Genomic DNA, 25,950 nt, shown 5'->3' on the forward strand with positions numbered 1-25,950 from the left:
GCATGCTTAAAAACATGGAAAAAATTCAAAAAAATAATTTCTTCTTCCCTTCTTACGTTAAGGGTATTTTGTATGTTAAGACTCATTTGTATAATAATTTAACCCGGTGTTTGTAACACCTTAAAGAAGTGTCATATCATTTGTGGAAATAAGTCATTTTAAAGATGTAGACAGATCTTGCCTCTATCCTTAGGGATAGAGAAAAATAAAAATTGAATGTAAGTTAAACATTTGAGAAAATTTTACAGATTTAAAACGGGATTAGGGTTGGACCATAAAAATGTTACAAAATAAACAACTACATAGATCCAAGTTTGTAAAGTTAGATATTGAAGTAGTTATATTTAACTCTTAAAACAAGGTAAATAGTTATATTTAACATGTCACACACTATTTTTGTATTTAACTCTAAAAACAAGGTAAATAGTTGATAATAAAAGAAATTACTTTGATATGGAAGGTATATATTATTGTATTACAACATGGGTTTTTAAAATAGTGATTTAAACCCTCTTAACCTTTATTAGGGTAGAATCTCAAAATAGTATAGATGCAATAGTGAAATGCTTCAAAGGGTGGTAAAGTGGTGAGCACATAACTCCTCTTTAGCATAGCTCTTCATTTTCAGTGGTTTCCTGCTATATTTTTAAAAGTTCACATGCTTAGTACAAGTGCAAGTTGTGATTTATCTAATCCAATCAGTTAGGGTGGCATTAATGTATTGATGAGGTCTTGTGAATTCTTTGATTATGCGTTCTTGGGTAAAAAAAAAATAGAATGTCATTTAATTTTTCTAGAAGGGATAATTCACACACTCATTAGACCATTGTGTATGGGGAGGATAGTCTCCAAAGGAACTATCCTCCACATAAGCGCCATGTAAACATAGGAGGAGGACCCTCCTCTGAAAGACTATCTAAGGGTGTGGTGGATGCTCCTCCTTTATTTTTTTATTATTATTTATTTGATTTAATTAATTAATGAAAACAAAGTAAATAAAAATAAAAAAGTTACATTTAAATAAAATCTAAAAAAAACAACAACCTAAAGTTACATTTAAATAAAACCTAAAAAAACAACAACCTAAAGTTACATTTAAATAAATAAAAAAAACACAACTAAAAAAAGCTAAAGTTACATTTAAATAAAAAAAAACACACTTAAAAAAAAACCTAAAGTTACATTTAAAAAAAACTACACTCCCTCACTCCATTTTTTTCTAATTTTTTCCTTCATCATTTGTAAAATTGGACGGTCTTCCGGTGGATATTCGCTAATGTCGGTGGTCATTATTTTCCATTCCTCCAACTCCTGCGCTTCTTGTTGCTTCTTTAGCTTCTCCTCGGCTATTTTTTATCATCTTTACCTTCTCGGTTTGCGTGTCGTTAAAGATTTCCTTAAATGATTTCAACTCGGCCATAACACCTTCCAACCTCGAACCACCACCACTTCCTGATGCGGCTTGTTTCCTTTTTTCAGCCGCTATTTTTTTACTTTTGTCCCTTCCTGGGGGACGTTCTCCATCTTCAATCGGCTCCTCCTCATACTCGGGCTCGTCGTTGATATTTATTTGGCAACGACCGGTTGAGCCTCCAACGCTATAACTTCCTGACTTGGAAGTTTTAGACCGTTTCGTTGCTCGTTTCGCGTGTGCAACATCATTTTGACATCCCTTCCATTTTGGTTGATCCTTTACAACTAGCCAAGCACGGACATGTGGGAAAGGAGATTTGCTCTCATTTTCGTATAAACGCACCGCTTCATTGAAAACATTTTCGTGGTTCCACCCACTTGGTTTGTTGGCGAGCGTTGTGTTATAAAACCCACAAAAGCGTTGGATCAACGTATTCATCTTGCGCCACTTCGAGCTGATAGAATCAATGGTTCTGTACTCGCCTTGTTCCATAAGCCCGTGGAATATATCAAGGGCTTCTTGCCAAAACGAATCGCTTAGTTGATTGTTACCTACAAGTTAGTAACAATAATAATAATATTTTGTAAGAAAAATATAGTGTACAAATAATATTTAATAACAACAATAATACAACAATAATAATATAATGTACAAATAATATTTAATAACAATAATAATATAACAATAATAATATTTTACCGATTATAGGAGACATTGAAGAGTTAATATATGCTTTCACCAATGCTTCTTCCTCAATTTTTGTCGATTGTTGTTGTTGTTTGGCCGCTGCGTCTTCCTTTTTACCCTTTCCCTTTTTATTTTTCTTTGTTGAAGGTTCAGGTTGCGTTTCTGGCACAACCGCTATCTCATCATCTTGTTCCTCGATTTGTGTTCGAGGTGCTTGTGGCATGTTGGGTTGTTGCATTTGATATGGGTTGAACGCATGTTGGGTTGTTGCATTTGATATGGGTTGAACAGCATGTTGGGTTGTTGCATTTGCATTGGGTTGAACGGGTATTGGTTGAAAGCGTTTGGCATTTGTTGGTAACCCGCAAAAGCGTTGTCCTTTACGGGTGTGTAGCCGGGTGATGAAAACGGGTGTGAACTTGAGTTGGGATTATTTGGGTTGTAGGGATCCATAATTTTTTTAAAGTTGGGAGAGGTTTTTTTTATAAAAATGGGAGAAAAGTGAAAGTATTTTGGTAAAAAAGTGGGGTGAAAAGGGGTTTAATTTATAGAGGTGGGGTGAATTTTTTTTTTTTTTTAAAAGTGGGCAGGTTACCGTTTGGGGGGCCCACCCCATTCAAATTTCTTGGCCTGTCTCCATCGTCACAATTGTGACGGAAGTGACTCGACGCCCCTAAGGGGGCCGGTGTGCGACAGGGCTAGGGGGGACGACCCTGTGCCGAACCCCATACCCATTGGTCTTAGAACGGGTGATTCTATTTGCATCCAACTTTTTGCATTGCATCAAGTGATGTGACATTAACAAATTCATATTTATGTTTTCTTTTATAACTTCCGATATATAATGTTTTATTAAAAAGCGAATATGGTTTTGCGATGTACTTATTTTTATTTACGCTTTGATATAAAATTTTATAAAAATGGAATATAAAATTTTATAACGAGTTATGAAACGTGTATTTGATAAGGCTCTATTTTTTATAACTTTTATATCAAAACGTAGATAAAAATAAGCAAATCGCAAAATCATATTTATTTTTTAATAAAACATTATATACCGGAAGTAATAAAAGAAAAACACAAATATGAATTTGTTAATGTAACATCACTTGTTGCAAATAACAAAAACATTAAGTGTAAATAGCATGACTCATTAGAACCTACTACAAAATGCACACACGACTAAGACGATGCGTAGTGGTAAGGGAGAACAATGCCTCACTCATGAGCGCTTTCCGCCACATGTTATCCTAGTCAGCAAAGGGACGTTTTTCACAAATGGGTGTAGTGGGGATGTGGGCTTTATATTAAAAAGGGTGTAAAGAATTAAATAAATAAAAGAACCATAAAAAAAGTAATTAGGAAATGAAAAAGATGGTTACATGTGATTGGGCCAACAGTATCTTCAAAATAGGACCCCGGCGTTGTTTATACAACGCTTTCCGATTTTCTGGTTCAAAACGCCGCGTGGGGCGGTGGCTCCGGCGTGGTTGGGCGTTGTTTTGCCCAAAAACGCCTAAATACATAACGACTATGGGTGGTCTAACCCCTCAACTACTTGAAAATACAATTTACACCCTACAAATATCAACATCATCTAGAAGGTTCGTAATAGACTTGTATTTAACTGGAGCGTGATATACACGTACTTTTAGATCGTGTTTAAAACAAAAGTATCCGTGAGAATCAACAAGTTGATCTGCATCTTTAAGTGAGGGAATCCACCAAGTCATCTATCTGCGTATTACTTTTAGAGTCTCTAATCTTTAATAAGAGAACATAATAGCCCCCCTTCTTTTGGTAAAATGCATAGAAACTCTTGGAGATAAAAGTACTTTTTTTTGCTCTCATTATTCAATTACTTCATTTCATATTAGTTTTTATTTGAGTTATTTTAGCTCCTAGCATAAAAATGAAAGAATTGCCCTTTCATTAACAGAAAAAATAGATGAAATTAATCTAGTGGACTAAAATGGTAACGATAAAACCTTTTTAGACCCACAGACGAAAAATGAAACATGTGGACCAAACCGCCAAAATGACCCAAACCACACAGACTAAAATGTGTTTTGGTGTAAGCACAAATTCACATAAAATTACGCTTACCATGGTTGAAACTTGAATAGACTTGGTGGATAGAACATCTTATATACATCTGGAATATCGTTAAATCAAAGACCTGTTATTTATTTTATAGTTTTTGAGTTGTTAGGTTCGAGAAAAATGTATTATTACGTACTTATTAGTATAATTAATCTTATTTTTCTTTGAACAATGAAATTGAATACAAACTAGTATTAATATAACAACCCTAACGTGAGCCGACACCCTCGATTATTTTTCCGACACCCTAATATATCTTAAAATGTCCCAAAATGTCTTTAAACACACCCCGTATGTGAAAACCGAGCCCGAAATATAACATAACATTAAAAAAATTAAAAACAAGTTTATTTAAGTTGAGGCGGGCCGCGTAGACCCACCCCAACACTTACGCGGGCGGTATTAGGATCAGAACCTGATCCCGTTTGTTTTCTTTAGTTCAGGCGGGCCGCGTAAGCTTAAAGCTTACACTTACGCAGGCCGCGAGAGAGTGAAAGGTGGCTGAACCCTGGGCCGCCACGTGGCCCAACACTTGTCGACCCTACTCGATGACCCGGATCACCTATGCTGTTGACCGTCTTTGACGCGGGCCGCGTAGGCCTTAGCCTATGTTTACGCGGGCCGCGAGAAACCCAAAATCAGCTCCTATATAATGGGAGCTCGGGCCTTCAGTTTCCGTCTCTCAATTTCAAAATCTCTCCCTCAATTCTGAATAGTAGAAGTTATAGTTGGATATTATACCCCCTAAATAGCGAGGTTCTGCCACGATGTAAGTATCATAACCCTTGGAGACGTATTAGATACTCTGCCCGATTGATCTAGGGTTCCGTAACGGCTATCGTGGTTCTGCCCGACGTAGTCGTTGGAAAGCCGTCTCGGGGAGGGTATTACTAATGTTAAAATGGGTTATTATAATAACACACGTGCATTTGTGTAATTTATAGATTATCACCAGGAAACCCTAAAGGATAATCTAAAACAGCAATGTGAGTAATCCTTTTTTTGTTAAATGTTTTTACAAAACCTTAAATACTTTTCCATACGAATAACAGTTATTGAGTATTTGTAAGAATACAATTATAGTGGGTATGTTGGGGTTTTGTATACAAAATTTGTTACTGGCGTGGTAACATTCCACAAGTTGAGTATGACAGTACCATTAATGTTAATTGTTATATCTTGGAAACAAATGTAATTGCGGATGCGCCCTCAATACTGTAAAATGATTGGTATTTCAACTTGATTAAACTGGGATTCACTCACCAGTATTTCCCACTGACAAAATGTTTTTGAAATGCGTTTCAGGTAACAAAATGTGAAAGCCAAATAGAAGCCAGCTGGACAGCACTAAAGGCTTGGAAAAGTGGCAATAAAGTTACCTAAAAAGAAATAGATGTTTTTCTTAAATAAAATATGGTGTATCCCAATGAAATTATGTGTACTGAAAACTTGGGCTTTACCCATGTATTTAATGTTATAAAATATGGTGGTTTACTCTGATTAAATATTTCCTAACTACGGTCCTGATGAAAATTTCCGCTGCCAAATTGGTTAATAACACGATACCACCGAAACTGGCTCGCGGCCGCCCGATCCCGGGGATTTGGGATCGGGGGCTGTGACAGAAGGTGGTATCAGAGCTATGCCACTGATTCAGCCACAGAAGTGTTCCGCTGACACCAAAATTCAAAGTGTTAGGAAATAAATTACGGAAATACGTGCATAATTGTATTTTCTTGTTATGTGTTATCTAACTATCTGTTAGTTTACAGTATGAGCGACCAAGGACCATCTGGCGCGTATCGTCAATTGTCTGGTTCGCCTAGAAGCGAAGGCACCTCCTCTTCTCAGCCTGCCCTCTCGGGGTACTCTGCTAATACGGAAGAAGGAATCTTCGTGTTTAAGGCTCAGTCTGAAGAGCCATTTCCTCAGAAAAAGAGGGGATGGTTCAGTAGGGGAGCACACGAGCGTAGAAAACGTATGAAAAAGTTACAGGAACAGCGAGTGTTAGCCGCAGCTAAAAGAGAAACTAATGTCTATGCCCAGGATATGCTTAATAGGGGTATAGCCAATATCCATATCTTAGCAACTACTGCAGCTAACCCAAACCTGGAGCAAATGCTAGCACCCCAACCACAACTACCAATCCCTGATCAACCCATGGAAATAGAAAATCCTGAAAACCAAATAGAAATGCCTGATTTCAACCCGGAGGAGATACCTAGGATACTTGCACCAAATCCCCTAGACCCAAACAATTACGACCCCTGATGGGATGACGTTAGGGACTATGTGCAACGTTACCCGATACAGGAAAATGTGCCAATGCCCAACTTAGGAGCCTACCCAGGGTTAGATCCTCAAGATCCCTATTACGATAACGATGCATACATTAGGGAGATCTTAGAAAATCCTTACCCATACCAGGCCCCGTACCAGGAACCCGCACCCCAGATTCCAAACCCAGTCCTAGAACCTGCACCCCAATGAGTGCAGAAAACGTACAAGAACTTAGGACTTTCGGTGAGGAAATTTTAGAAAGCAGTGAGAGAATGCGACAGGTGGGAGAACGTCTTGTATGGAAATACGACGAGCGCAATATGGATTTTTGGATGAATCCATATCCGTGAATGTGATGGTGGGAACGATAGTAATAATAATATAATATAATAATATATGTGTGTATGTGTTAGAAAAAAAAAAACTACGGATGCATACTACTAGTATTGTAGCTTTACATTTCAGTCAATATTGTAATTTTAATTTCAGTACTGGTGTGTAATAGATGCATAATATATGAATAGAGTAAAAGTCGCAATGCTCGACGCTTTTGACCAAAAGTGCGTGTCATGTGATTGGCTATATTCAAATATTATTTGTGATATTAATATGTGGTAAATGTTTAAAATTCAGATGGACAACGAAGTGAATCAGGAAAACCAGAATGATAATATCCAGAACGACAACCACTCAAATAATGATAATCTGAATAACGAGAATCCGAACAACAATAACAATGGAAACCAAGTGGATAATAGTGTCGTTCAACATATAGTGGCACAAGGAATCATAGATGCAATGCCATTTATTATTCAAACGGTTCAAGAAGCGAATAATAAAAGTAAGCATAGCAGTAAGCAACCAACTGAACCTTAAAACAGTGTGAACCATGGACCCGTACTTCAAGCGCCCATTCCCAAAAGAAGAAGAACCATGCCATATGGTTGTTCTTATAAAGAATTCTGGTCTTGCAAACCAATAGAATTCTCGGGCGATGAAGGACCCATTGTAGCTCTACGCTGGATAGAAAAGACTGAGGCAGTTCTAAAAATAAGCAAATGTGCTGAAAAAGATAAGATAATGTTTGCTTCTAATTTATTTAAGAATTCAGCCCTAGAATGGTGGAACACTATCCTCCAGTCAAGGGGAAGTGATAGGGTTTATAACATGGAATGGGAGGAGTTCAAAAACATGGTAGAAAGGAAATTCTGCCCTCCCAATGAAAAGGAACAGATAGCAAATAAGTTTCTGAACCTTAGAATGACCGGGGTAGATAGTAAGGGGTATATTACCACATTCTTTGAATATGCTAGAATAGTACCAACCCTTGCATCACCCGAACCGGTATTAATCTCTCGTTACATCTGGGGATTAATCGGAGAGATTAGACATGTAGTCAAGGCAGCTAGACCTCAAACCATAGAAGAAGCTGTAGAACTAGCCAATATCTTGACTGATGAACTAGTGCGAACTAGAGAAGAAGACCAGAGGAGAAACCTATCCCAAAGGCTTACCCAAGAATTCCGTTCTGGGAATTCCAACCGTAGGAATGTAGGTTCTACCTCTGCTCCGTACTGCAAAACCTGCAGAAAGAAGCATTCAGGAAAATGCTCCATTCATTGCAATTTTTGCAAGGCCCCAGGACACAAGGAAGAAGATTGCAAGAAGAAATCCAGTAATGGAATGTGTTTCAATTGTGGAGAAAAAGGTCACATCATGACAAATTGTCCGAAATTGGCTACAGCTGCAAACAACAAGAATCCTAAAAATGCTAGAGCATTTGTTCTAACTGCAGATGAAGCCAAGATGATTCCTGACGTCATAGCTGGTACGTTTTTAGTTAATGATATTTTTGCTAAAGTATTATTTGACTCTGGTGCGAACCAAAGTTTTATTAATACATCGTTTTGCAAACTCCTAAATCAATTATTAACTAAACTACCACAAGAATGTCTAGTAGAGACAGCAAATGGGGAAACCATTAGGATTTCTGAAATCTTGTAGGGAGCAAGAATAGAAATTTTTAATCAAAAATTTATTGCAAACCTTTACCCAATGAATCTGGCAGGATTTGATGTTGTTTTAGGAATGGATTGGTTAATAACCAATAAAGCCAGTATTTTATGTGATCAAAAGTCAATTCAATTAAATTCACAAAGGGGTGAAAAGATCACAATTAAAGGAGATAAGCCATCTAGATCCACTAAATTCATCTCTGTGATGAAAACTGCAAGTTATATAAGAAAAGGATCTATAGTGTATTTGATTTCTATAATCATTAACACTAAAGGAAAAGAATTAAAAGACATTCCAGTAGTGTCCCAGTTTTCAGATGTCTTTCCAGAAGAATTGTCAGGACTGCCGCCAGACAGGGAAGTTGAATTCAGAATCCATCTGTTACCAGGGACAGCACCGATTGCCAAAGCACCTTACCGTTTGGCACCCGCTGAAATGCAGGAACTGAAGAAACAATTAGACGAATTGTTGGAGAAAGGATTCATACAATCAAGCTCATCGCCATGGGGGGCGTCGATTTTGTTTGTCAAAAAGAAGGACGGATCAATGCGTATGTGCATTGACTACCGTGAATTGAACAAAGTCACGATTAAGAATCCGTTTCCATTACCAAGGATCGATGATCTGTTCGATCAACTTCAAGGAGCTCAATTTTTCTCTAAAATCGATTTAAGATCAGGATATCATCAATTAAAGGTACAGGAAGAGGATATTCCTAAAACCGCATTCAGAACAAGGTATGGTCATTATGAATTTACTGTCATGCCATTTGATTTAACCAATGCCCCAGCCGCATTTATGGACATGATGAACCGAATATGTAAGCCATATTTGGATAAATTCATAATTGTCTTCATAGATGATATTCTAATTTACTCTAAAAATAAAGAGGAGCATGCAAAGCACTTGCACTTACTTTTAAGTCTGTTAAGAAAGGAAAAGCTTTACGCTAAATTTTCAAAATGCGAGTTTTGGTTAGAACAGGTACAATTTCTTGGACATTTAGTAAACCATGAAGGAATTCATGTGGATCCAACAAAGATCGAGGCGATTACCAAATGGAAGACCCCTAAGTCACTAACCGAGGTTAGAAGTTTCTTAGGATTGGCCGGTTATTATAGAAGATTTATTCGATATTTTTCTAGAATAGCCATTCCTTTAACTAAGTTAACCTGTAAATCTGTTAAGTTTGAATGGGGACTAAAACAAGAAGAAGCCTTTAAAATCCTTAAGCAAAGACTGACCCATGCACCCATATTAGCGTTACCAGAAGGAACTGAAAACTTTGTAGTCTTTTGTGACGCTTCTAAGTTAGGTTATGGATGTGTATTGATGCAACATCAAAAGGTTATAGCTTACACCTCTAGACAGCTTAAGAATCATGAAGAGAATTATTCAACCCATGATTTGGAATTAGGAGCCATAATTTTTGCCCTTAAAATTTGGAGACATTATCTTTATGGTAGTAAGTTTACCGTATTCACAGATCATAAGAGCTTAAGATATGTTTTCGGGCAAAAAGAGTTGAATATGAGACAAAGACGCTGGATGGAATTGCTTAGTGATTATGATTGTGATATCCAATATCATGCAGGAAAAGCTAATGTAGTGGCAGATGCTTTAACTCGAAAGTATCATGAAAAGCCAAAAAGGGTACGTTCTCTTAAATTAAATCTACAAGTAGATTTAAACGATCAGATTAGAAAAGCACAAGAATCAGTAATCAAGGAAGATGCTGAAAAATTAAAAGGAATGATTAATGAATTAGAACAAGGAACAGATGGAATTTGGAGATTCCATAAAAAGAGAATGTGGATACCTAAATTAGGAAATTTACGTCACCGTATATTAGAAGAAGCTCATAAATCTAAATATACGATGCATCCAGGAAGTGATAAAATGTACCAGGATTTAAGGAAAAATTTCTGGTGGATAAGGAGGAAAAAGGATATAGCAGCTTATGTTTCTAAATGTTTAACTTGCTCACAAGTTAAAGCTGAACATCAGAAACCCTCAGGTTTGTTACAGCAATTAGAAATCCCAGTTTGAAAATGGGAATTAATAACAATGGATTTTGTTACCAAATTACCCAAAACAAAGAAAGGTAATGATACAATCTGGGTGATTGTAGATAGGCTAACCAAGTCAGCTCATTTCCTACCAATGAAGGAAACTTTTAGCATGGAACAATTAGCCAAATTGTATGTAAATGAAATTGTTTCATTACATGGAATACCTTTATCAATTGTTTCTGATAGGGATAGCCGTTTTACCTCTCATTTTTGGTCAAGTTTTCAAAAGGCAATGGGAACCAAGTTAAATCTAAGCACAGCTTATCATCCTCAAACGGACGGACAAATTGAAAGGACAATTCAGACAATGGAGGATATGCTTAGAGCTTGTGTAATTGATTTTGGAGGTAATTGGGATGCTCACTTACCTTTGATAGAATTTTCTTATAATAACAGCTATCACACAAGTATCAGTGTTGCACCATTCGAAGCACTTTATGGACAAAAGTGCAGAACCCCAGTCTGTTGGGCAGAAATTGGGGAAAAACAACTATCTGGACCTGAGATTGTACAGGAAACAACAGACAAAATCATTCAAGTCAAGGAACGACTAAAAGCAGCACGTGATCGACAGAAGAGCTACGCTGATAACAGACGTAAGCCGTTAGAATTCCAGGTAGGGGACAAAGTATTGTTAAAAGTATATCATTGGAAAAGGAGTGGTAAGATTCATCAAAAGAGGAAAGCTAAGTCCCAGGTATATTCGACCTTTTGAAATTATTAGAAAAATAGGACCTGTAGCCTATCAGCTACAATTGCCAGAGGAAATGGCAGGAATACATGATGTATTTCATATATCTAATCTCAAAAAGTGCCTAGCTGATGAGTCACTCGTAGTGCCTCTTAAGGATATAGAGGTAAATGAACAACTCAAGTTTGTAGAAAGGCCTCTACAAATTGAAGATAGGAAAATCAAGAACCTCAAGCACAAGAGACTAGTTCTGGTCAAAGTGAAGTGGGACTCCAAAAGAGGACCTGAGTACACATGGGAGCTTGAATCAGAAATGCAACGGAAATATCCACACTTGTTCCAGTAGATCATCAGAAATGCAACGGAAATATCCACACTTGTTCCAGTAGATCTCGAGGACGAGCTCTAAAACAAGGTGGGGAGGATATAACAACCCTAACGTGAACCAACACCCTTGATTATTTTTCCGACACCCTAATATATCATAAAATGTCCCAAAATGTCTTTAAACACACCCCGTATGTGAAAACCAAGCCCGGAATATAACATAACATTAAAAATAATTAAAAACAAGTTTATTTAAGTTGAGGCGGGCCGCATAGACCCACCCCAACACTTACGCGAGCGGTATTAGGATCAGAACCTGATCCCGTTTGTTTTCTTTAGTTCAAGCGGGCCGTGTAAGCTTAAGCTTACACTTACGTAGGCCGCGAGAGAGTGAAAGGTGGCTGAACCCTGGGCCGCCACGTGGCCCAACACCTGTCGACCCTACTCGATAACCCGGATCACCTATGTTGTTGACCGTCTTTGACGCGGGCCGCGTAGGCCTTAGCCTATGTTTACGCGGGCCGCGAGAAACCCAAAATCAGCTCCTATATAATGGGAGCCCGGGCCTTCAGTTTCCGTCGCTCAATTTCAAAATCTCTCTCTCAATTCTGAATAGTAGAAGTTATAGTCGGATATTATACCCCCTAAATAGCGAGGTTCTGCTACGATGTAAGTATCATAACCCCTGGAGACGTATTAGATACCTGGCCGATTGATCTAGGGTTCTGTAACGGCTGTTGTGGTTCTGCCCGACGTAGTCGTTGGAATGCCGTCTCGGGGAGGGTATTACTAATGTTAAAATGGGTTATTATTCTAACACACGTGCATTTGTGTAATTTATAGATTATCACCAGGAAACCCTAAAGGATAATCTAAAACAGCAATGTGAGTAATCCTCTTTTTGTTAAATGTTTTTACAAAACCTTAAATACTTTTCCATGCGAATAACAGTTATTGAGTATTTGTAAGAATACAATTATAGTGGGTATGTTGGGGTTTTGTATACAAAATTTGTTACTGGCGTGGTAACATTCCACAAGTTGAGTATGACAGTACCACTAATGTTAATTGTTATATCTTGGAAACAAATGTAATTGCGGATGCGCCCTCAATACTGTAAAATTATTGGTATTTCAACTTGATTAAACTGGGATTCACTCACCAGTATTTCCCACTGACAAAATGTTTTTAAAACGCGTTTCAGGTAACAAAATGTGAAAGCCAAATAGAAGCAAGCTGGACAGCACTAAAGGCTTGGAAAAGTGGCAATAAAGTTACCTAAAAAGAAATAGATGTTTTTCTTAAATAAAATAGGGTGTATCCCTATGAAATTATGTGTACTGAAAACTTGGGCTTTACCCATGTATTTAATGTTATAAAATATGGTGGTTTACTCTGATTAAATATTTCCTAACTACGGTCCTGATGAAAATTTCCGCTTCCAAATTGGTCAATAACGCGATACGACCGAAACTGGCTCGTGGCCGCCCGTTCCCGGGGATTTGGGATCGGGGGCTGTGACAATTAAGCACCCCCGCGTCACGGCGGGGGCGAGCACTAATTCCACACTACTGCCAGCGACCACCGACACTGAAGTTGCGGCGTGTTAATGCGAAGAAATTAAACTGAAACGTAAAACATAGAATAAAATAACTAAGTTGATCTAGGACTCGTGCGTTACGATGAACCCGCATCTATTTTTTTCCGTTTGACAGGTTCATCGTAATCTATATATAATATATATATCGTTACCACTATACAAACAATAATGCATACATTACAACAACCATTGCATCAATATGTTGCAAATTATATTTATACAAGATTTTGGCTAAATTAATTAGATTATTATAAATAATAATAATTTACAAATAAAACAACACAACTTTGAATGGATCAAACCGATTGAATATGGTAAGATAATGAAACCATTATTTGATTAGGGTATAACCACTTAAGCACAATTTACAACCATACATGCATACAAAACAATTTGTGTAACACCCTAACACGTAATTAACGAAAGTCGCAGCGGAAGTTCATGCCATAAAAATTCTTTCATTATAAACCTTACGTCTTACTTGAAAGTTCACTTTTATAATAACTCTTTTATATCGAATACGACAAACTGACTCAATTATAGAATAAATCATAGCTTATGTACAACAATTTACATCCTTAGACAACCCCGTACAATCCCTTAAGTGACTCGGTCTTCGATCTTTATTCCTTGATGATCCTCCGTGACCCGCACAACCTGCATTCACCACATACATTCAAAAACATTAGCACACAATGTATAAACAAGATCATTCGCATACACTTCACATCTCGTTCTTTATCAAACTTCAAGCATTTCATCTGCGTATCCATTTCCTGGCGAGGCTTCATGAATGTACCTGCATTACTTATCATTCTCAAGGTACACCATTAATAACGTTAATCCTCAATGTGTCTAAATCATACACATATATGTACTTACATACCCACATACATATACATCTACATACGTACATACACTCATACATACCCTTATACATACCTACATTCACAACTACATACTTACATATCCTTCCTACAACTAGACATACGTACATACACTCATACATATCATTAAGCATAACTACATATCCTACTACATACGTACACTTGTAGTTATAACATACATACGTGTATGCCTACATACATGCTTACATAACTTCTACATACGTATACAAATACATACAAACACACAAACTTGCTTATCTACATATGTACATACTTTAACGAACACGTACTAGATCACGCGTACCCCTTATGTAACCATACATCATTAACGTGTGTCTTAGACTTAGCTTTATAGCCCATAAACATCCAAGGAACCTTCAAAATCATGTTTGGAAAGTCCGCCGTAGTCCACGGATATCAAACCGAAGCCCACGGTACATAAATTAACTTAAATAACAAGATTTCAGCTTTTGGGACTTGGGAAGGCCGTCACCGACGCCCCTAGGGCCGTCGGCGACGGGCCTTGCATTTACCCGTAGCCCAAAAACCCGTAGACAGGTAATTAACCCGTCAGCACAAAAACTGATTTTCTAGAGCCCGTCGGCGACGCCCCCATGCCCGTCGGCGACGCCCTCTAGATTTTGCATTTTTCTGCAGCTCCGTTTCGTCGTCCGTACGCACTAAAACGCGCATAACTTTTGAACCGTTTACCCGTTTGACCTCCCGTTTCTTCCTACATGCTTGTAAATTCACATTCTATCATATGAACTTAAAATCCCATATCCGGATTAAGGAAATTCTTAACTTACACTATCGGCTTATTATTCACTTATGAATTATTTGACCCGTTATGGGTATTTATACATTAAAAGGTCTATAACATACAAAACCCTATACTTCACTTTCATACTAGACAAAGACATTACTCTAATCGAATAGCTCACTTCCAAATGACTTTTAAGGTCGTTTACCCGAAATCCCCACCAAGGGCGTTTTTGTCAACTTTGCCCCATTATTAACAACAAGCACTACCTTGCATAAGCAACCAATCCTACTACCTAGTTACGATTCTTAATCACGCATACCTTGCTCGGATCAAAGCTGAGATCCGTTTAATACTTCATCAATATCATACCATTTGTTCCTATTCGACCTCAATTACCATACCTAGTTAAGTTGCATATAACTTTACATAAATAACTAATAAGTGATTACGGAATCACTTACCTTGAGCGTCCATTTTCGCATTGGCTTCCTTGTCCCCTCTTGACCCGTTAGTCTTTCGTGCTTGAGTCCACGTCCACATGATCCCTAATGCTTTCATGTTACCGCAATCACATCCTTGTTAGTGTACACGATTTCACATATAATGATCATATCAAAAGCGTAACTCACATTTGACTTTCATGGTCAAGTCTAATAATCATAAAGCATACATCCAAAACCACATCTTTCTAGACTCATGCAATCCGTCATGTTAACGCATAAAACACATATTAATTTAGCACCTACCATACGACACTATGTACATTTCGTACTTATGATGCTAAAGTACTTACAACCACATGATCACATAATCATACTCGCATACACATTCGCTTACATATACTTTCACATATCATACACCTTCGCTCTTAATCACCTTGATTCAAGCACATCTAATACAAGGTGAGCATTACACCATTCAAGCACAAGGTACAAGCTCCTAATGCATAAATTTGACCAACATATACTTTCAACCCGAATTCGTATACGAGTTCCATCTAAAGCATATATTTCAAGTTAGTAAACTACTACTTTTATCACAACCGCTTTCTATATATGCAAACTCACAATTTTCATACAATTTCACTTTCTAGCTTTACCTAGTCATTTTATCAAACACTTGGTGTGCGTACAATCTACTATGCATAGTTTACAACTAGTTCAAGCATAGCCATTAACTTCTAAATTCTAATCACCAAAAGAGTGTTCAAATCACATTCCATTCTTACAATTCACCCTAAACTAACATCACAAAACCCAATTCAAGCTAGTAACAAATACATCAAACAAGGATTGGACATGGGTAGAACACCTATGTCGCTACTTCATTCAAAATTGTGGGTTTCTTCTTAAATCATCAAATTAGTTGGAATCATACATAATACACGTTTTATATAACGATTCTAACACATAATCACGCTTAATTTCATACCAATTCGTGGATTAATCAATAACCCACTTCATACAAGATGATCAAATCATAAATTGGAACTTACCTTATGATCAATACACTTAGATTAAGTTGTTCCTAGCCTCATGCATTCGATTTCTTCTCAAAATCAGGCTCAATTTTTGAGTTCTTGTAAGTAGTTGAAGAACAAGGGTTTCCCCTTGTTCCTGATCATTCTCACGCACACACACACCTTGTGTGTGTTAGATTTTTGTTTTAATAAATTAACTTCCAAGTTTGGCACTCTAAGTCCCTCAAGTTTTAACTTACTATCATATATGCCACAAGTTTCATCATTTAGCTTATCTAATAGGCATTTAACTAGGTTTATTAACTTAGTTATTGTATCTCATTTTATTAAACATGGCAACATGCTAACGAATTTAATAATTCGAATTTTGGGGTGTTACAATTTGAATTTGGTAAGGTAATGAAACCATTATTTGATTAAGGTACAACAACTTAAGCACAATTTACAACCAAACAATATAAATGTACAATAACACCTTGCAAGACAAACCCTTAATCCACAACTTATAACTTACTAATGCAAATATAAATGTACAATAACACCTTGCAAGACAAACCCTTAATGCACAACTTACAACTTACTAATGCACTCACTTGTTGCAAATTAATAGTATATAAATATAAATGATATATCCCCCTAATGTTTTATAACTATATATTTTAGGTATTATATGAAAATGTATACCTAAGTTACTTATATAAATACTGATTAATAGTTACTCTTTGAGTAATCTCTTTTGGTTGCATAAAGTACCTTCTAAGTGCATGATTTTTCGAAATTCGAATCATTGTATCTATACTATATAATAAAAGAAACCTGATTTTGGATACGTGTCATTCATTGAAGATGTCTACATTTGTAATTTCCTACCTTTTCATACTTAATATTATTATTTACCAAATTGACACTTTTTTATTTAGTTTACCCTTATCTCTTATTTTATGAAAAAAAATATCGATTATAAGCATGGTAATTTCCTAGACAAAAAAATATAATATATATTATTCGACAAAAATAAAACAAAGAATATCTTAGATTGGTTGTTTTGAATTCGTTTTGCTTATGTTCAACGTTTGACTTTAGGCCACCATGTAATGTAATTGGCTATTTCATTGAAAACCAATTCTTTTGGATATTTATATAATTTTTTTTTCATAAGTAAGGGTGAACGGGGCACCCTCGGTAACCCCATTCGGTGACCCAAGTCACCTAGAGGGAACACCGCCGCCATCAACGAGGGGAGTCACATAGGGGAGCAAGATCGGTGAGAGCTTACCGAATGAAGGAGGGGAGAGAGATGGTGGGCCACCCTTTTTTCAACCAATCAAAACATTTTCTTTTTTTTTTTGAATAAAAAAACAAGTCACCTAAGAGGGGAGTGGCGCCATCAAATTGAGGGTGTGAGGGGAGTTAAGAGGAGAGTTGACGTGGCATCAAGTAATTGGGTGTGCGTAAGAGAGGGGACTCCCCTAAGAGGGGAGTGCCCCTCTCACCCTAAGGTTCATGTTCAATTCAATATACTGTGTATAAATGGATATATATGGAGTTATAATTTATGAAGTTGATCTTCTAAATTAAAATTCATGTTACATTTGTAATTTCCTACCTTTTCATACTTAATATTATTATTTACCAAATTGACACTTTTTTATTTAGTTTACCCTTATCTCTTATTTTATGAAAAAAAATATCGATTATTCTATCTCTTATTTTCATATTGCATTTTTTTAAATTTAGTTTGTACTTATCTTTTCCGTTCAAATGGGACACAAGTAAAATTATTGGGTTTCACATTTGTAATTAGTTATTTTTTTATTAAGATGATATCGTTCTATTTGCTCATGTTCAAAATGATCAGGAAAAAAAAAAAACTCAGTTTTTTATGTTTCTAGGAAATCATAATCCTTTTATTTGATTCAATCATTCTAGAAGTTTTAAAACTAAAATACTCAAAATTCAACCATTCAATAATCACAATTACCCACACGTATAAGCCCATATATAATCTAACATACTTTTAATAAAGGATTCCAATTAATTCTACGTGAAATTCATAAAGACTTTTTGTTATACACTTAAATTCATCTATAATCTAATCTAACTTTTAATAATGTATATATGTGTGGACGCTCGGAGGGCAAAAGTGAAATTGCACTAATTTTAACGTTATTTCACTAAATTTGTGAAAATAACGTTAAAAGCGGTGGACGGTTAATCATGCATCATCATCATGTGGTGGCGTTGATAGCAGAAAGACAAAAGGGAACATGCACTAATCGGTCTTTGTCCCGATTGCTGAGTATTATGTGCCTTATGTCCAAAGCTTGATGCAAAACTACTATCGAGTCAGGGGTCTTACTGAAAGCAGCCTCTACATCTTACTCTCCTCAAACCCTACCTTAGCTTTGCTATTTGTGGAATTTACTGAGTATGATGATGATGATGATGATTTAGTATATATAATTAGATTTATTCAACCCGTATAATACACGAGGTTTATAAAGATATAATTTTTTTATTATTTAGTTTATAAAATTACATTTATCCAACCCGTGTAATATACAAGGTTACAAAATTACATTTATTTAACCCGTGTAATACACAGTGTTTTTAAAAATATAACTTTTTTTATTATTTAGGATATATAATTAGATTTATTCAACCCGTACAATACACGGGTTTTTATTATTTTATATATAAAATTACATTTATTCAGTACAATATATGAGGTTCTTAGAGATATAATTTTCTTTTTATTATTTAATATATAAAATTACATTTGTTCAACCCGTGTAGTAAACGAGATTTTTAAAGAATAATTGTTTTAATTTAGTATATAAAATTACATTTATTCAACCCGTGTAATACACGGGGTTCTAATCTAGTTTATAATATATAAGATTAAAGATTATTTGGTTTTAATAACCGAATCCGAACACAATGAAGGTGATGAAGTCGTGTAATCTAGTTCTAGAAGTGTAGATTTCGGAAAATAAAACAAAGTAGTTTTTTTACGTCGCGCGTTGCGGCGAAACCGATCAAATGATAATATAAAACAAACGTGATTTGAAAATAAAGCATGTTGTTTAGAAAGTCAGACCATTAGAACGGTTTAGTTTATCATCGAACCATTTTATAATACCAAATAAATACTGTATTTTGAGTATAACTTCGTTTTTAACAAAACTTATAACGGAACGTCGAGAGAAAAAATCAAGCACAACTGCGTATTTAAGTTTTTAGAAAAAAGTTATAAACATAAATTATTAAAAATGATCAAATTAATTGATAAATTAATATATGTTCTAAAAAGAAAAAAAGAATTATCAAATAACTGGTAAAGTAAATATATGATTTTAAAAAGGAAAAAATTAAAAATATGTTATTTAAAGTAAATATAATAATAAACTATTATAATGTATTATATAAAAAATAATAAAAAATTATATATTATTATATAAAGTAAAGTTACTATTTATTGTCCTTCATATATATATAGGGTCAGGATTTAGAGAGAACGGTGAAAAGTGTGAGAACAATTTTGGTGGTGACATGTGACATTGATATTAAATTACACTAAGGAGTAATATTGTCAAAAAACCCACTCACATGAACTGGGTGTTCAAATAAAATGCCATAAGCTATTTTTTTGAGCTATAATTTACAACAGCTCAAAAAAACCATTTTTTAGCCATATAGCTCCCAGTTAAAACGCCAAAACGCCGTAACAAAAAAAATATTTTTTTTGAGCTATAATTTATAACAGGTCAAAAAAACCTTTTTTTTTAGCCATATAGCTCCCAGTTAAAACGCCATAACAAAAAAACTATTTTTTTGAGCTATAATTTACAACACCTCAAAAAAAAAAACTAATTTTTTTGAGCCATATAGCTAACGCCATAAAAAAAGCTATTATTTTAGCTATAATTTACAACAACTCAAAAAAAAAAAAAAAACCATTTTTTTGAGCCATATAGCTCCTAGTTAAAATGCCATAAAAAAAGCTATTATTTTAGCTATAATTTAAAACAAACGCCATAATAAAAAAAATATTTTTTTGAGCTATAATTTATAACAGCTCAAAAAAACCATTTTTTGAGCAGCTCCCAGTTAAAACGCTATAACAAAAAAAAGCTATTTTGAGCTATAATTTACAACAGCTCAAAAAAACCATTTTTTTAGCATATAAACGCCATAACAAAAAAAACTATTTTTTTGAGCTATAATTTACAACAGCTCAAAAAAAAAACATTTTTTTAGCCAAAACGCCATAACAAAAAAAGCTATTTTTTTGAGCTATAATTTACAACAATTTTTTGATTAGCTCCCAGTTAAAACGCCATAACAAAAAATGCTATTTGTTTGAGCTATAATTTACAACAGCTCAAAAAACCATTTTTTAGCCATATAGCTCAAAAAATGTGTCTAGCCGCATGTATTAATATTTTTTGAGCTTAGAAAAATCATAATTTGTACTGTAAAAACGCTATAAAATACCTAGTTCAGAAAAACACCATTAAAAAACTCAGTTGAAAACGACATAAAACACTCAGTTCAGAAAAACGCCATGAAAATGCCTAGTTAAAACGCCATAAAAACACCTAGATCAGAAAAACGCCATGAAAATACATAGTCTAAAACGCCATAAAACACCCAGTTCAGAAAAACGCCATAAAACCCAGTTAATTGTTTTTCAAAAAGTATATAAATAGTATACTCGTTGGAAAGATAAAAAAACGCTGAGTTTTATGGTGTAATTTTTTTCGAAAAATAATCACATATAAAAAGTTATTGTCGCTTAAATATAATGGGGAAAATGGCATGTGATTAGCATGTGCACCTTTGTTTGAATCTTCCTATTTTACCCTCCTGGTAGTTCCAAAGCCCCTATTATTTACAAAAATGCCACCGCATCAATCTCAACCATAAATCACTAAGATCTTGTGGCTGAGAATGGTTCTCACTGTTCTCACACTTTGAGGAGTTCTCTATTGATCCTGTTTCTATATATATACATATATATATATATATATATATATATATATATATATATAGAGAGAGAGAGAGAGAGATAGAGAAACGGGATCAGGAGAAAACGGTTGGAAGTGTGAAAACGGTGAGGACGGGTCCTGACCGAACACGTGGCGCGCGATATAATCAAGGCGGAGGGGCTTTTTTGTCCTTTTATCCTCTTTTCCAGTTCATCTCTCACACACCGTTGTCGTTTGTGGCGTGTAGGATTTTTTAGCGTGTAGTTAGAAACAAAAACTCTCTGGCGTTTTATTGTTTTTATAGATCTGCCTCGATGAATTACTCGTTTTTGTGTTACAAAGTAAATATCTTGGCGTTTATGGCGTTCCCAAATTCATTATAATCGATTAATAATTCAAACATCTTAGCGTCCATGGCGTTCCCAAAATAATTATATACCTTTAATAATCCAAATATTACGATTTTTTGGCGTTTTAGTTGATCTGTCCAATTGAATTAATCCCTTATATCTTATAAAGGTAAATATCTTGGCGTTCACGACGTTCCTAAATTCATTAATAATTCAAAACATGTCACACCCCAATTCCCGGTGGGCCCGGATGGGTACACTTGTGACGGTTGGATAACAGTTATCACAATATAATAATATGCAGTGGAAGTATTAGAGTGAAAATATAAAATTCAATAAAGCTTGAACATATAAAAGTATTACAAGCATTCGATACAAGCCCACAGGCAGGATCTAATAAACAGAGCTTTAGACATCATAGGCCTTAAGCATCAGGAGTTGCAAATTCCTTAGCCTTCATTCTAGCCGACCCATATTCCCAGCCTATAATAAGGTTCGGTTCCGGCGGTTCAATCTTTTGAAAGTACGTCAGCCAAAGCTGGTAAATACAATTAACTGACTCTTTGGAAAAAAAAAATTTAAGAGTTTTATACATAGAGAAAACCCGTAGGTGATCTTTTAAATATATCTTCGGATTTATTCTTGTTACCAGATTTACATACTTGATTAACCCATTGGGACGTCCGAACACGGTACCATTAACCCCCAATCATTTCAATTATCAAGCAAAACGGAATAAACCGGATTCTTACATTTTTGCGTAATCATAGGCGACTTACTTATGTAATACCCGCTCCAAGTGGCATAATTACCATCCCAAGTTTAAAGTTAAAATAAGTTAAAAGTATTTACCTTTTTGCTAGCTTCCAATCAACAAGATTATAATTTAGCAAAAAGCCACAAGTCTAAGTACTATTGACCCAAGTCCGATTATCTGGGGGGGGGGGGGTACTATAGTCTAGAATGAACAGATATATTATCTGTTAGAATGTATATGGGCAAAAGGTAGTTCCTTTAAATATGACCCGATACTTAAGAATAGGTTCGCTAGATTAAGCGTATACCGAATATGGGTAAACAAAGTACATTCTGGATTTTGAAGTGAAAATGATAAGGTTAAACCCGTTTCGGTAAACTTACGTAAACTAGTTACGTAAGTCTAACCGTACGCGTATAAGCGTAACGGGTAACCGGATGAGTTATGAACGAGTTCCATATGCCAATATACTTTAAACAAGTTATAATATCAGTAGGATACCAACTTGTATGCCCGTTAAGGTTTTAAAATCAAACTATGCCTCATAAGGGCGTTTTGGTCATTTAGCGACGTATAAAAGGAACTTGCGTATAATCTGATGTTACGATCATAAACATTATGTGAAAACACTTAATATATGATATAATATCAGTATGATATCAAACATATGTGTGTTTTATAGTCTAAGACCAAACTATGCACCGTAGGGGCATTTTGGTCATTTCACACATAGTTTTAAAAGCTAATTTGGGATTCTGAGTTTATAACATGTACCTACTGTAAAAACATTTTAAATAAGTTATAAAATCAGTAGGTAACAAGTCTTTGTTGGTAAATATGGTTTTATGAAAACTGATGTTATGACTAGGTTTATATGGTCAAGATATGCTATTTAGTATAACACATTAGTAGGTAAAAGGTTTTATATGATGATTATGCTTTAAAACCATTTTATGTGCCATAAGGACATTATCGTCATTTAAGAACGTAATATAAGAACTTGTAAGTAAACTCAGTTTATAATCTGATTTGATATCCCAAAATAACCTAATTATGATATTACATCAGTAGGTAATGAGTTTAGTATAAGAATTATGCTTAAAACCGATCTATGCGCCTAAAGGGCATTTCGGTCACTTTTAAGCATAATTTACGACAATGTACGCAAACTTAGTTTATGATCAGATTTGTAACATCAAAAATATGGTAAACATGTTAACATATCAGTACCTAAGTCATTTGCAAGTTCATAAATGATTAAAACCTTAGTTTTAATAAAAAGGGCAAAATAGTTAAAGTATGACATATTAACGGAAACTTGCATAAAACTCAGATTACTATTACGATCGTGTTATATAACTTCAGAGGGTTATGCTACATCATATTACGATCATAACGGAACCTAAAATCAGTAGCATCCTAGTCTAAGTCGGTTCATAATCGAAAGTCAAAGAAGAAGTCAAACTTCGCGACTTTCGGTTGCGAACCGACCATAAAACTGGAATTGACGAACCGAACATGTTTACACATGTTCTAATAGTTATTACCGAGCTGTTTATGTGTTAAAACGTATTTTAGAACACCTTTAAACTCAGATCATAATTATTTCAAAATCTGACCCGTTGACTTTTTTTAAAACATCAATATGTTGACTCGTCAATTGACCAAGAAAATGTGATTCTTAAGAGGTGCCCTTTTTGAGGGATTAACATATACCTAATTACGATCACGTAGTCATGTTCGTTGCGAACAATGGCTGGACTATTAAGGTCTAAACCGAAAGCCAAAGCGTTTATCGAAAACGCTTGACTTTCGGCTTTAAAAGTCTACTAAATGAACAAGTCACGAAAGGAACACTTACAAGTGGTCCTAGGGACTAAATGAACAAGCCTACTAATTCAAACAGTGCCACGTCAATTTACCTAATGCTCAAAAACGTTGGCGGTGATTTACCTAATGGGGTTTAGGTAAAATATTTAAAAAAAAAGAGGAAAATGTGTGATTGGTTGAAAAGGAATGGATCCCACCACACAACCATCTTTCTCCCCCTTCCCTCACTCTCATCGACTCGGTAAAGCTTCACCGAAAATGCCCCCCATTTCGGTAACATTTGATCGGTAAAATTATTGGCGGTGGATGGGGGGTCGGTACCGAGTGGGTTTACCGCCCCGCTCCGCTCACCCTTATATATTCTATTCATGAACGTTTGTTTCATTTGTGTTTGTATGTGTTCATGAACGTTCATCACCTAAAACTATCAAACGAACATGAATATGTTCATTTCCTTAACAAAACGAACATGGACATAAAGTTTCTTTCGATAAGTATATCCTTAACAACCGAACACGAACAAAGTCTTGTTCGTGTTAATTCAATTCGTTTGCTGCACTACTTGGAACTATACCGGCGCGACTTTTGAATCCGCGAATCTCCCCTCTATGCCGATTTTAGCACCTTTTTTCCTCTTATTTTTCCTCTATTTCTCTTTCCTTTTTTCTATTTGTTTTGCTGTTTCAGTTTTAAATTTTCTTTTTTAATGTGAAACCGATTACTTTTATTATTTACCTTTTTTTATTATTTAATGAAACAATTTTTGTTAGATTTTTAAAATGGTTTTCTTCTATCATTACACAAAAACCAATTTATTATTTAATGAAACAATTTTTGTTAGATTTTTAAAATGGTTTTCTACTATCATTACACAAAAACCGATGAATCAAACATGATTCGAACTTATGTTTTAGGTTTTCTTTTTCGTTTGCTATAACAAGTTATAGCAAGTGCATATAAATAAATTTAGTTCTCGCCCAACGCAAGTTATAGCAAGTGCATATAAATAAATTGAGTTCTCGCCCAACGCAACGTGCGAGTTTGATGCAACTAGTTTAAAATGAAATATATATTTATTTAAATAACCATGATTTAATATTTACTTGCAATAAACAAATAAGTATATTTGTGATACACGTATCTTGAAAATTGAATATCATTTTAAATACTTTTCTTTGTATAGTTGATATCTTTCATAGAACTATTGATAACATATATAGTTAAGCTTTGACTTTAGAATATCTTAATCCTATTTTGTTTTTGGTATAATACATCAAGCTAATATAAACTACGCATATAGCAATTGGGCGAGAATGTGAAGAGTGTGTGTGTTTGATGATAACTTTTGTAATGAATACTTCATTATCATACTCATTAAATCTCATTAATAACAAAATTTAGGTAGAGTCTGAGTAGAGTAAGATGTAGACAACCTTACATCTACCCTATAGGAATAAAAATGTTGCTTCCAGTAAGACCTCTGGCTCGATAGTAGTTTTGCATCAAGCGTTTGACATAAGACACATAACATTCAACAATCGGGGCAAAGGCCGATTAGTGCATGTACCCTTCTGTCTTTAGGCTATCAACGCCACCACTTGATACATGATTAACCATCCGTCACTTATTAACATTATTTTCACGAAATTAGTAAAATAACGTTAAAGTTAGTGCAATTTCACTTTTACCCCACGAGTGC

General features: G+C 35.1%; 1 long non-coding RNA gene across 1 annotated transcript; it reads right to left on the bottom strand.

Moving 5' to 3' along the window:
- Positions 1-13,789: 13,789 nt before the first annotated feature.
- Positions 13,790-16,679, bottom strand: LOC110905234. The gene is made up of 3 exons (XR_002572963.2): positions 16,339-16,679; positions 15,305-15,394; positions 13,790-13,847 (listed from the first exon to the last, which is right to left on the bottom strand). It is a non-coding gene; the product is annotated as an uncharacterized LOC110905234 (long non-coding RNA).
- Between the last annotated feature and the right edge of the window lie 9,271 nt (positions 16,680-25,950).

Source organism: Helianthus annuus, chromosome 14, assembly GCF_002127325.2.
Source record: "Helianthus annuus cultivar XRQ/B chromosome 14, HanXRQr2.0-SUNRISE, whole genome shotgun sequence".
Taxonomy (NCBI): Eukaryota; Viridiplantae; Streptophyta; class Magnoliopsida; order Asterales; family Asteraceae; genus Helianthus; species Helianthus annuus.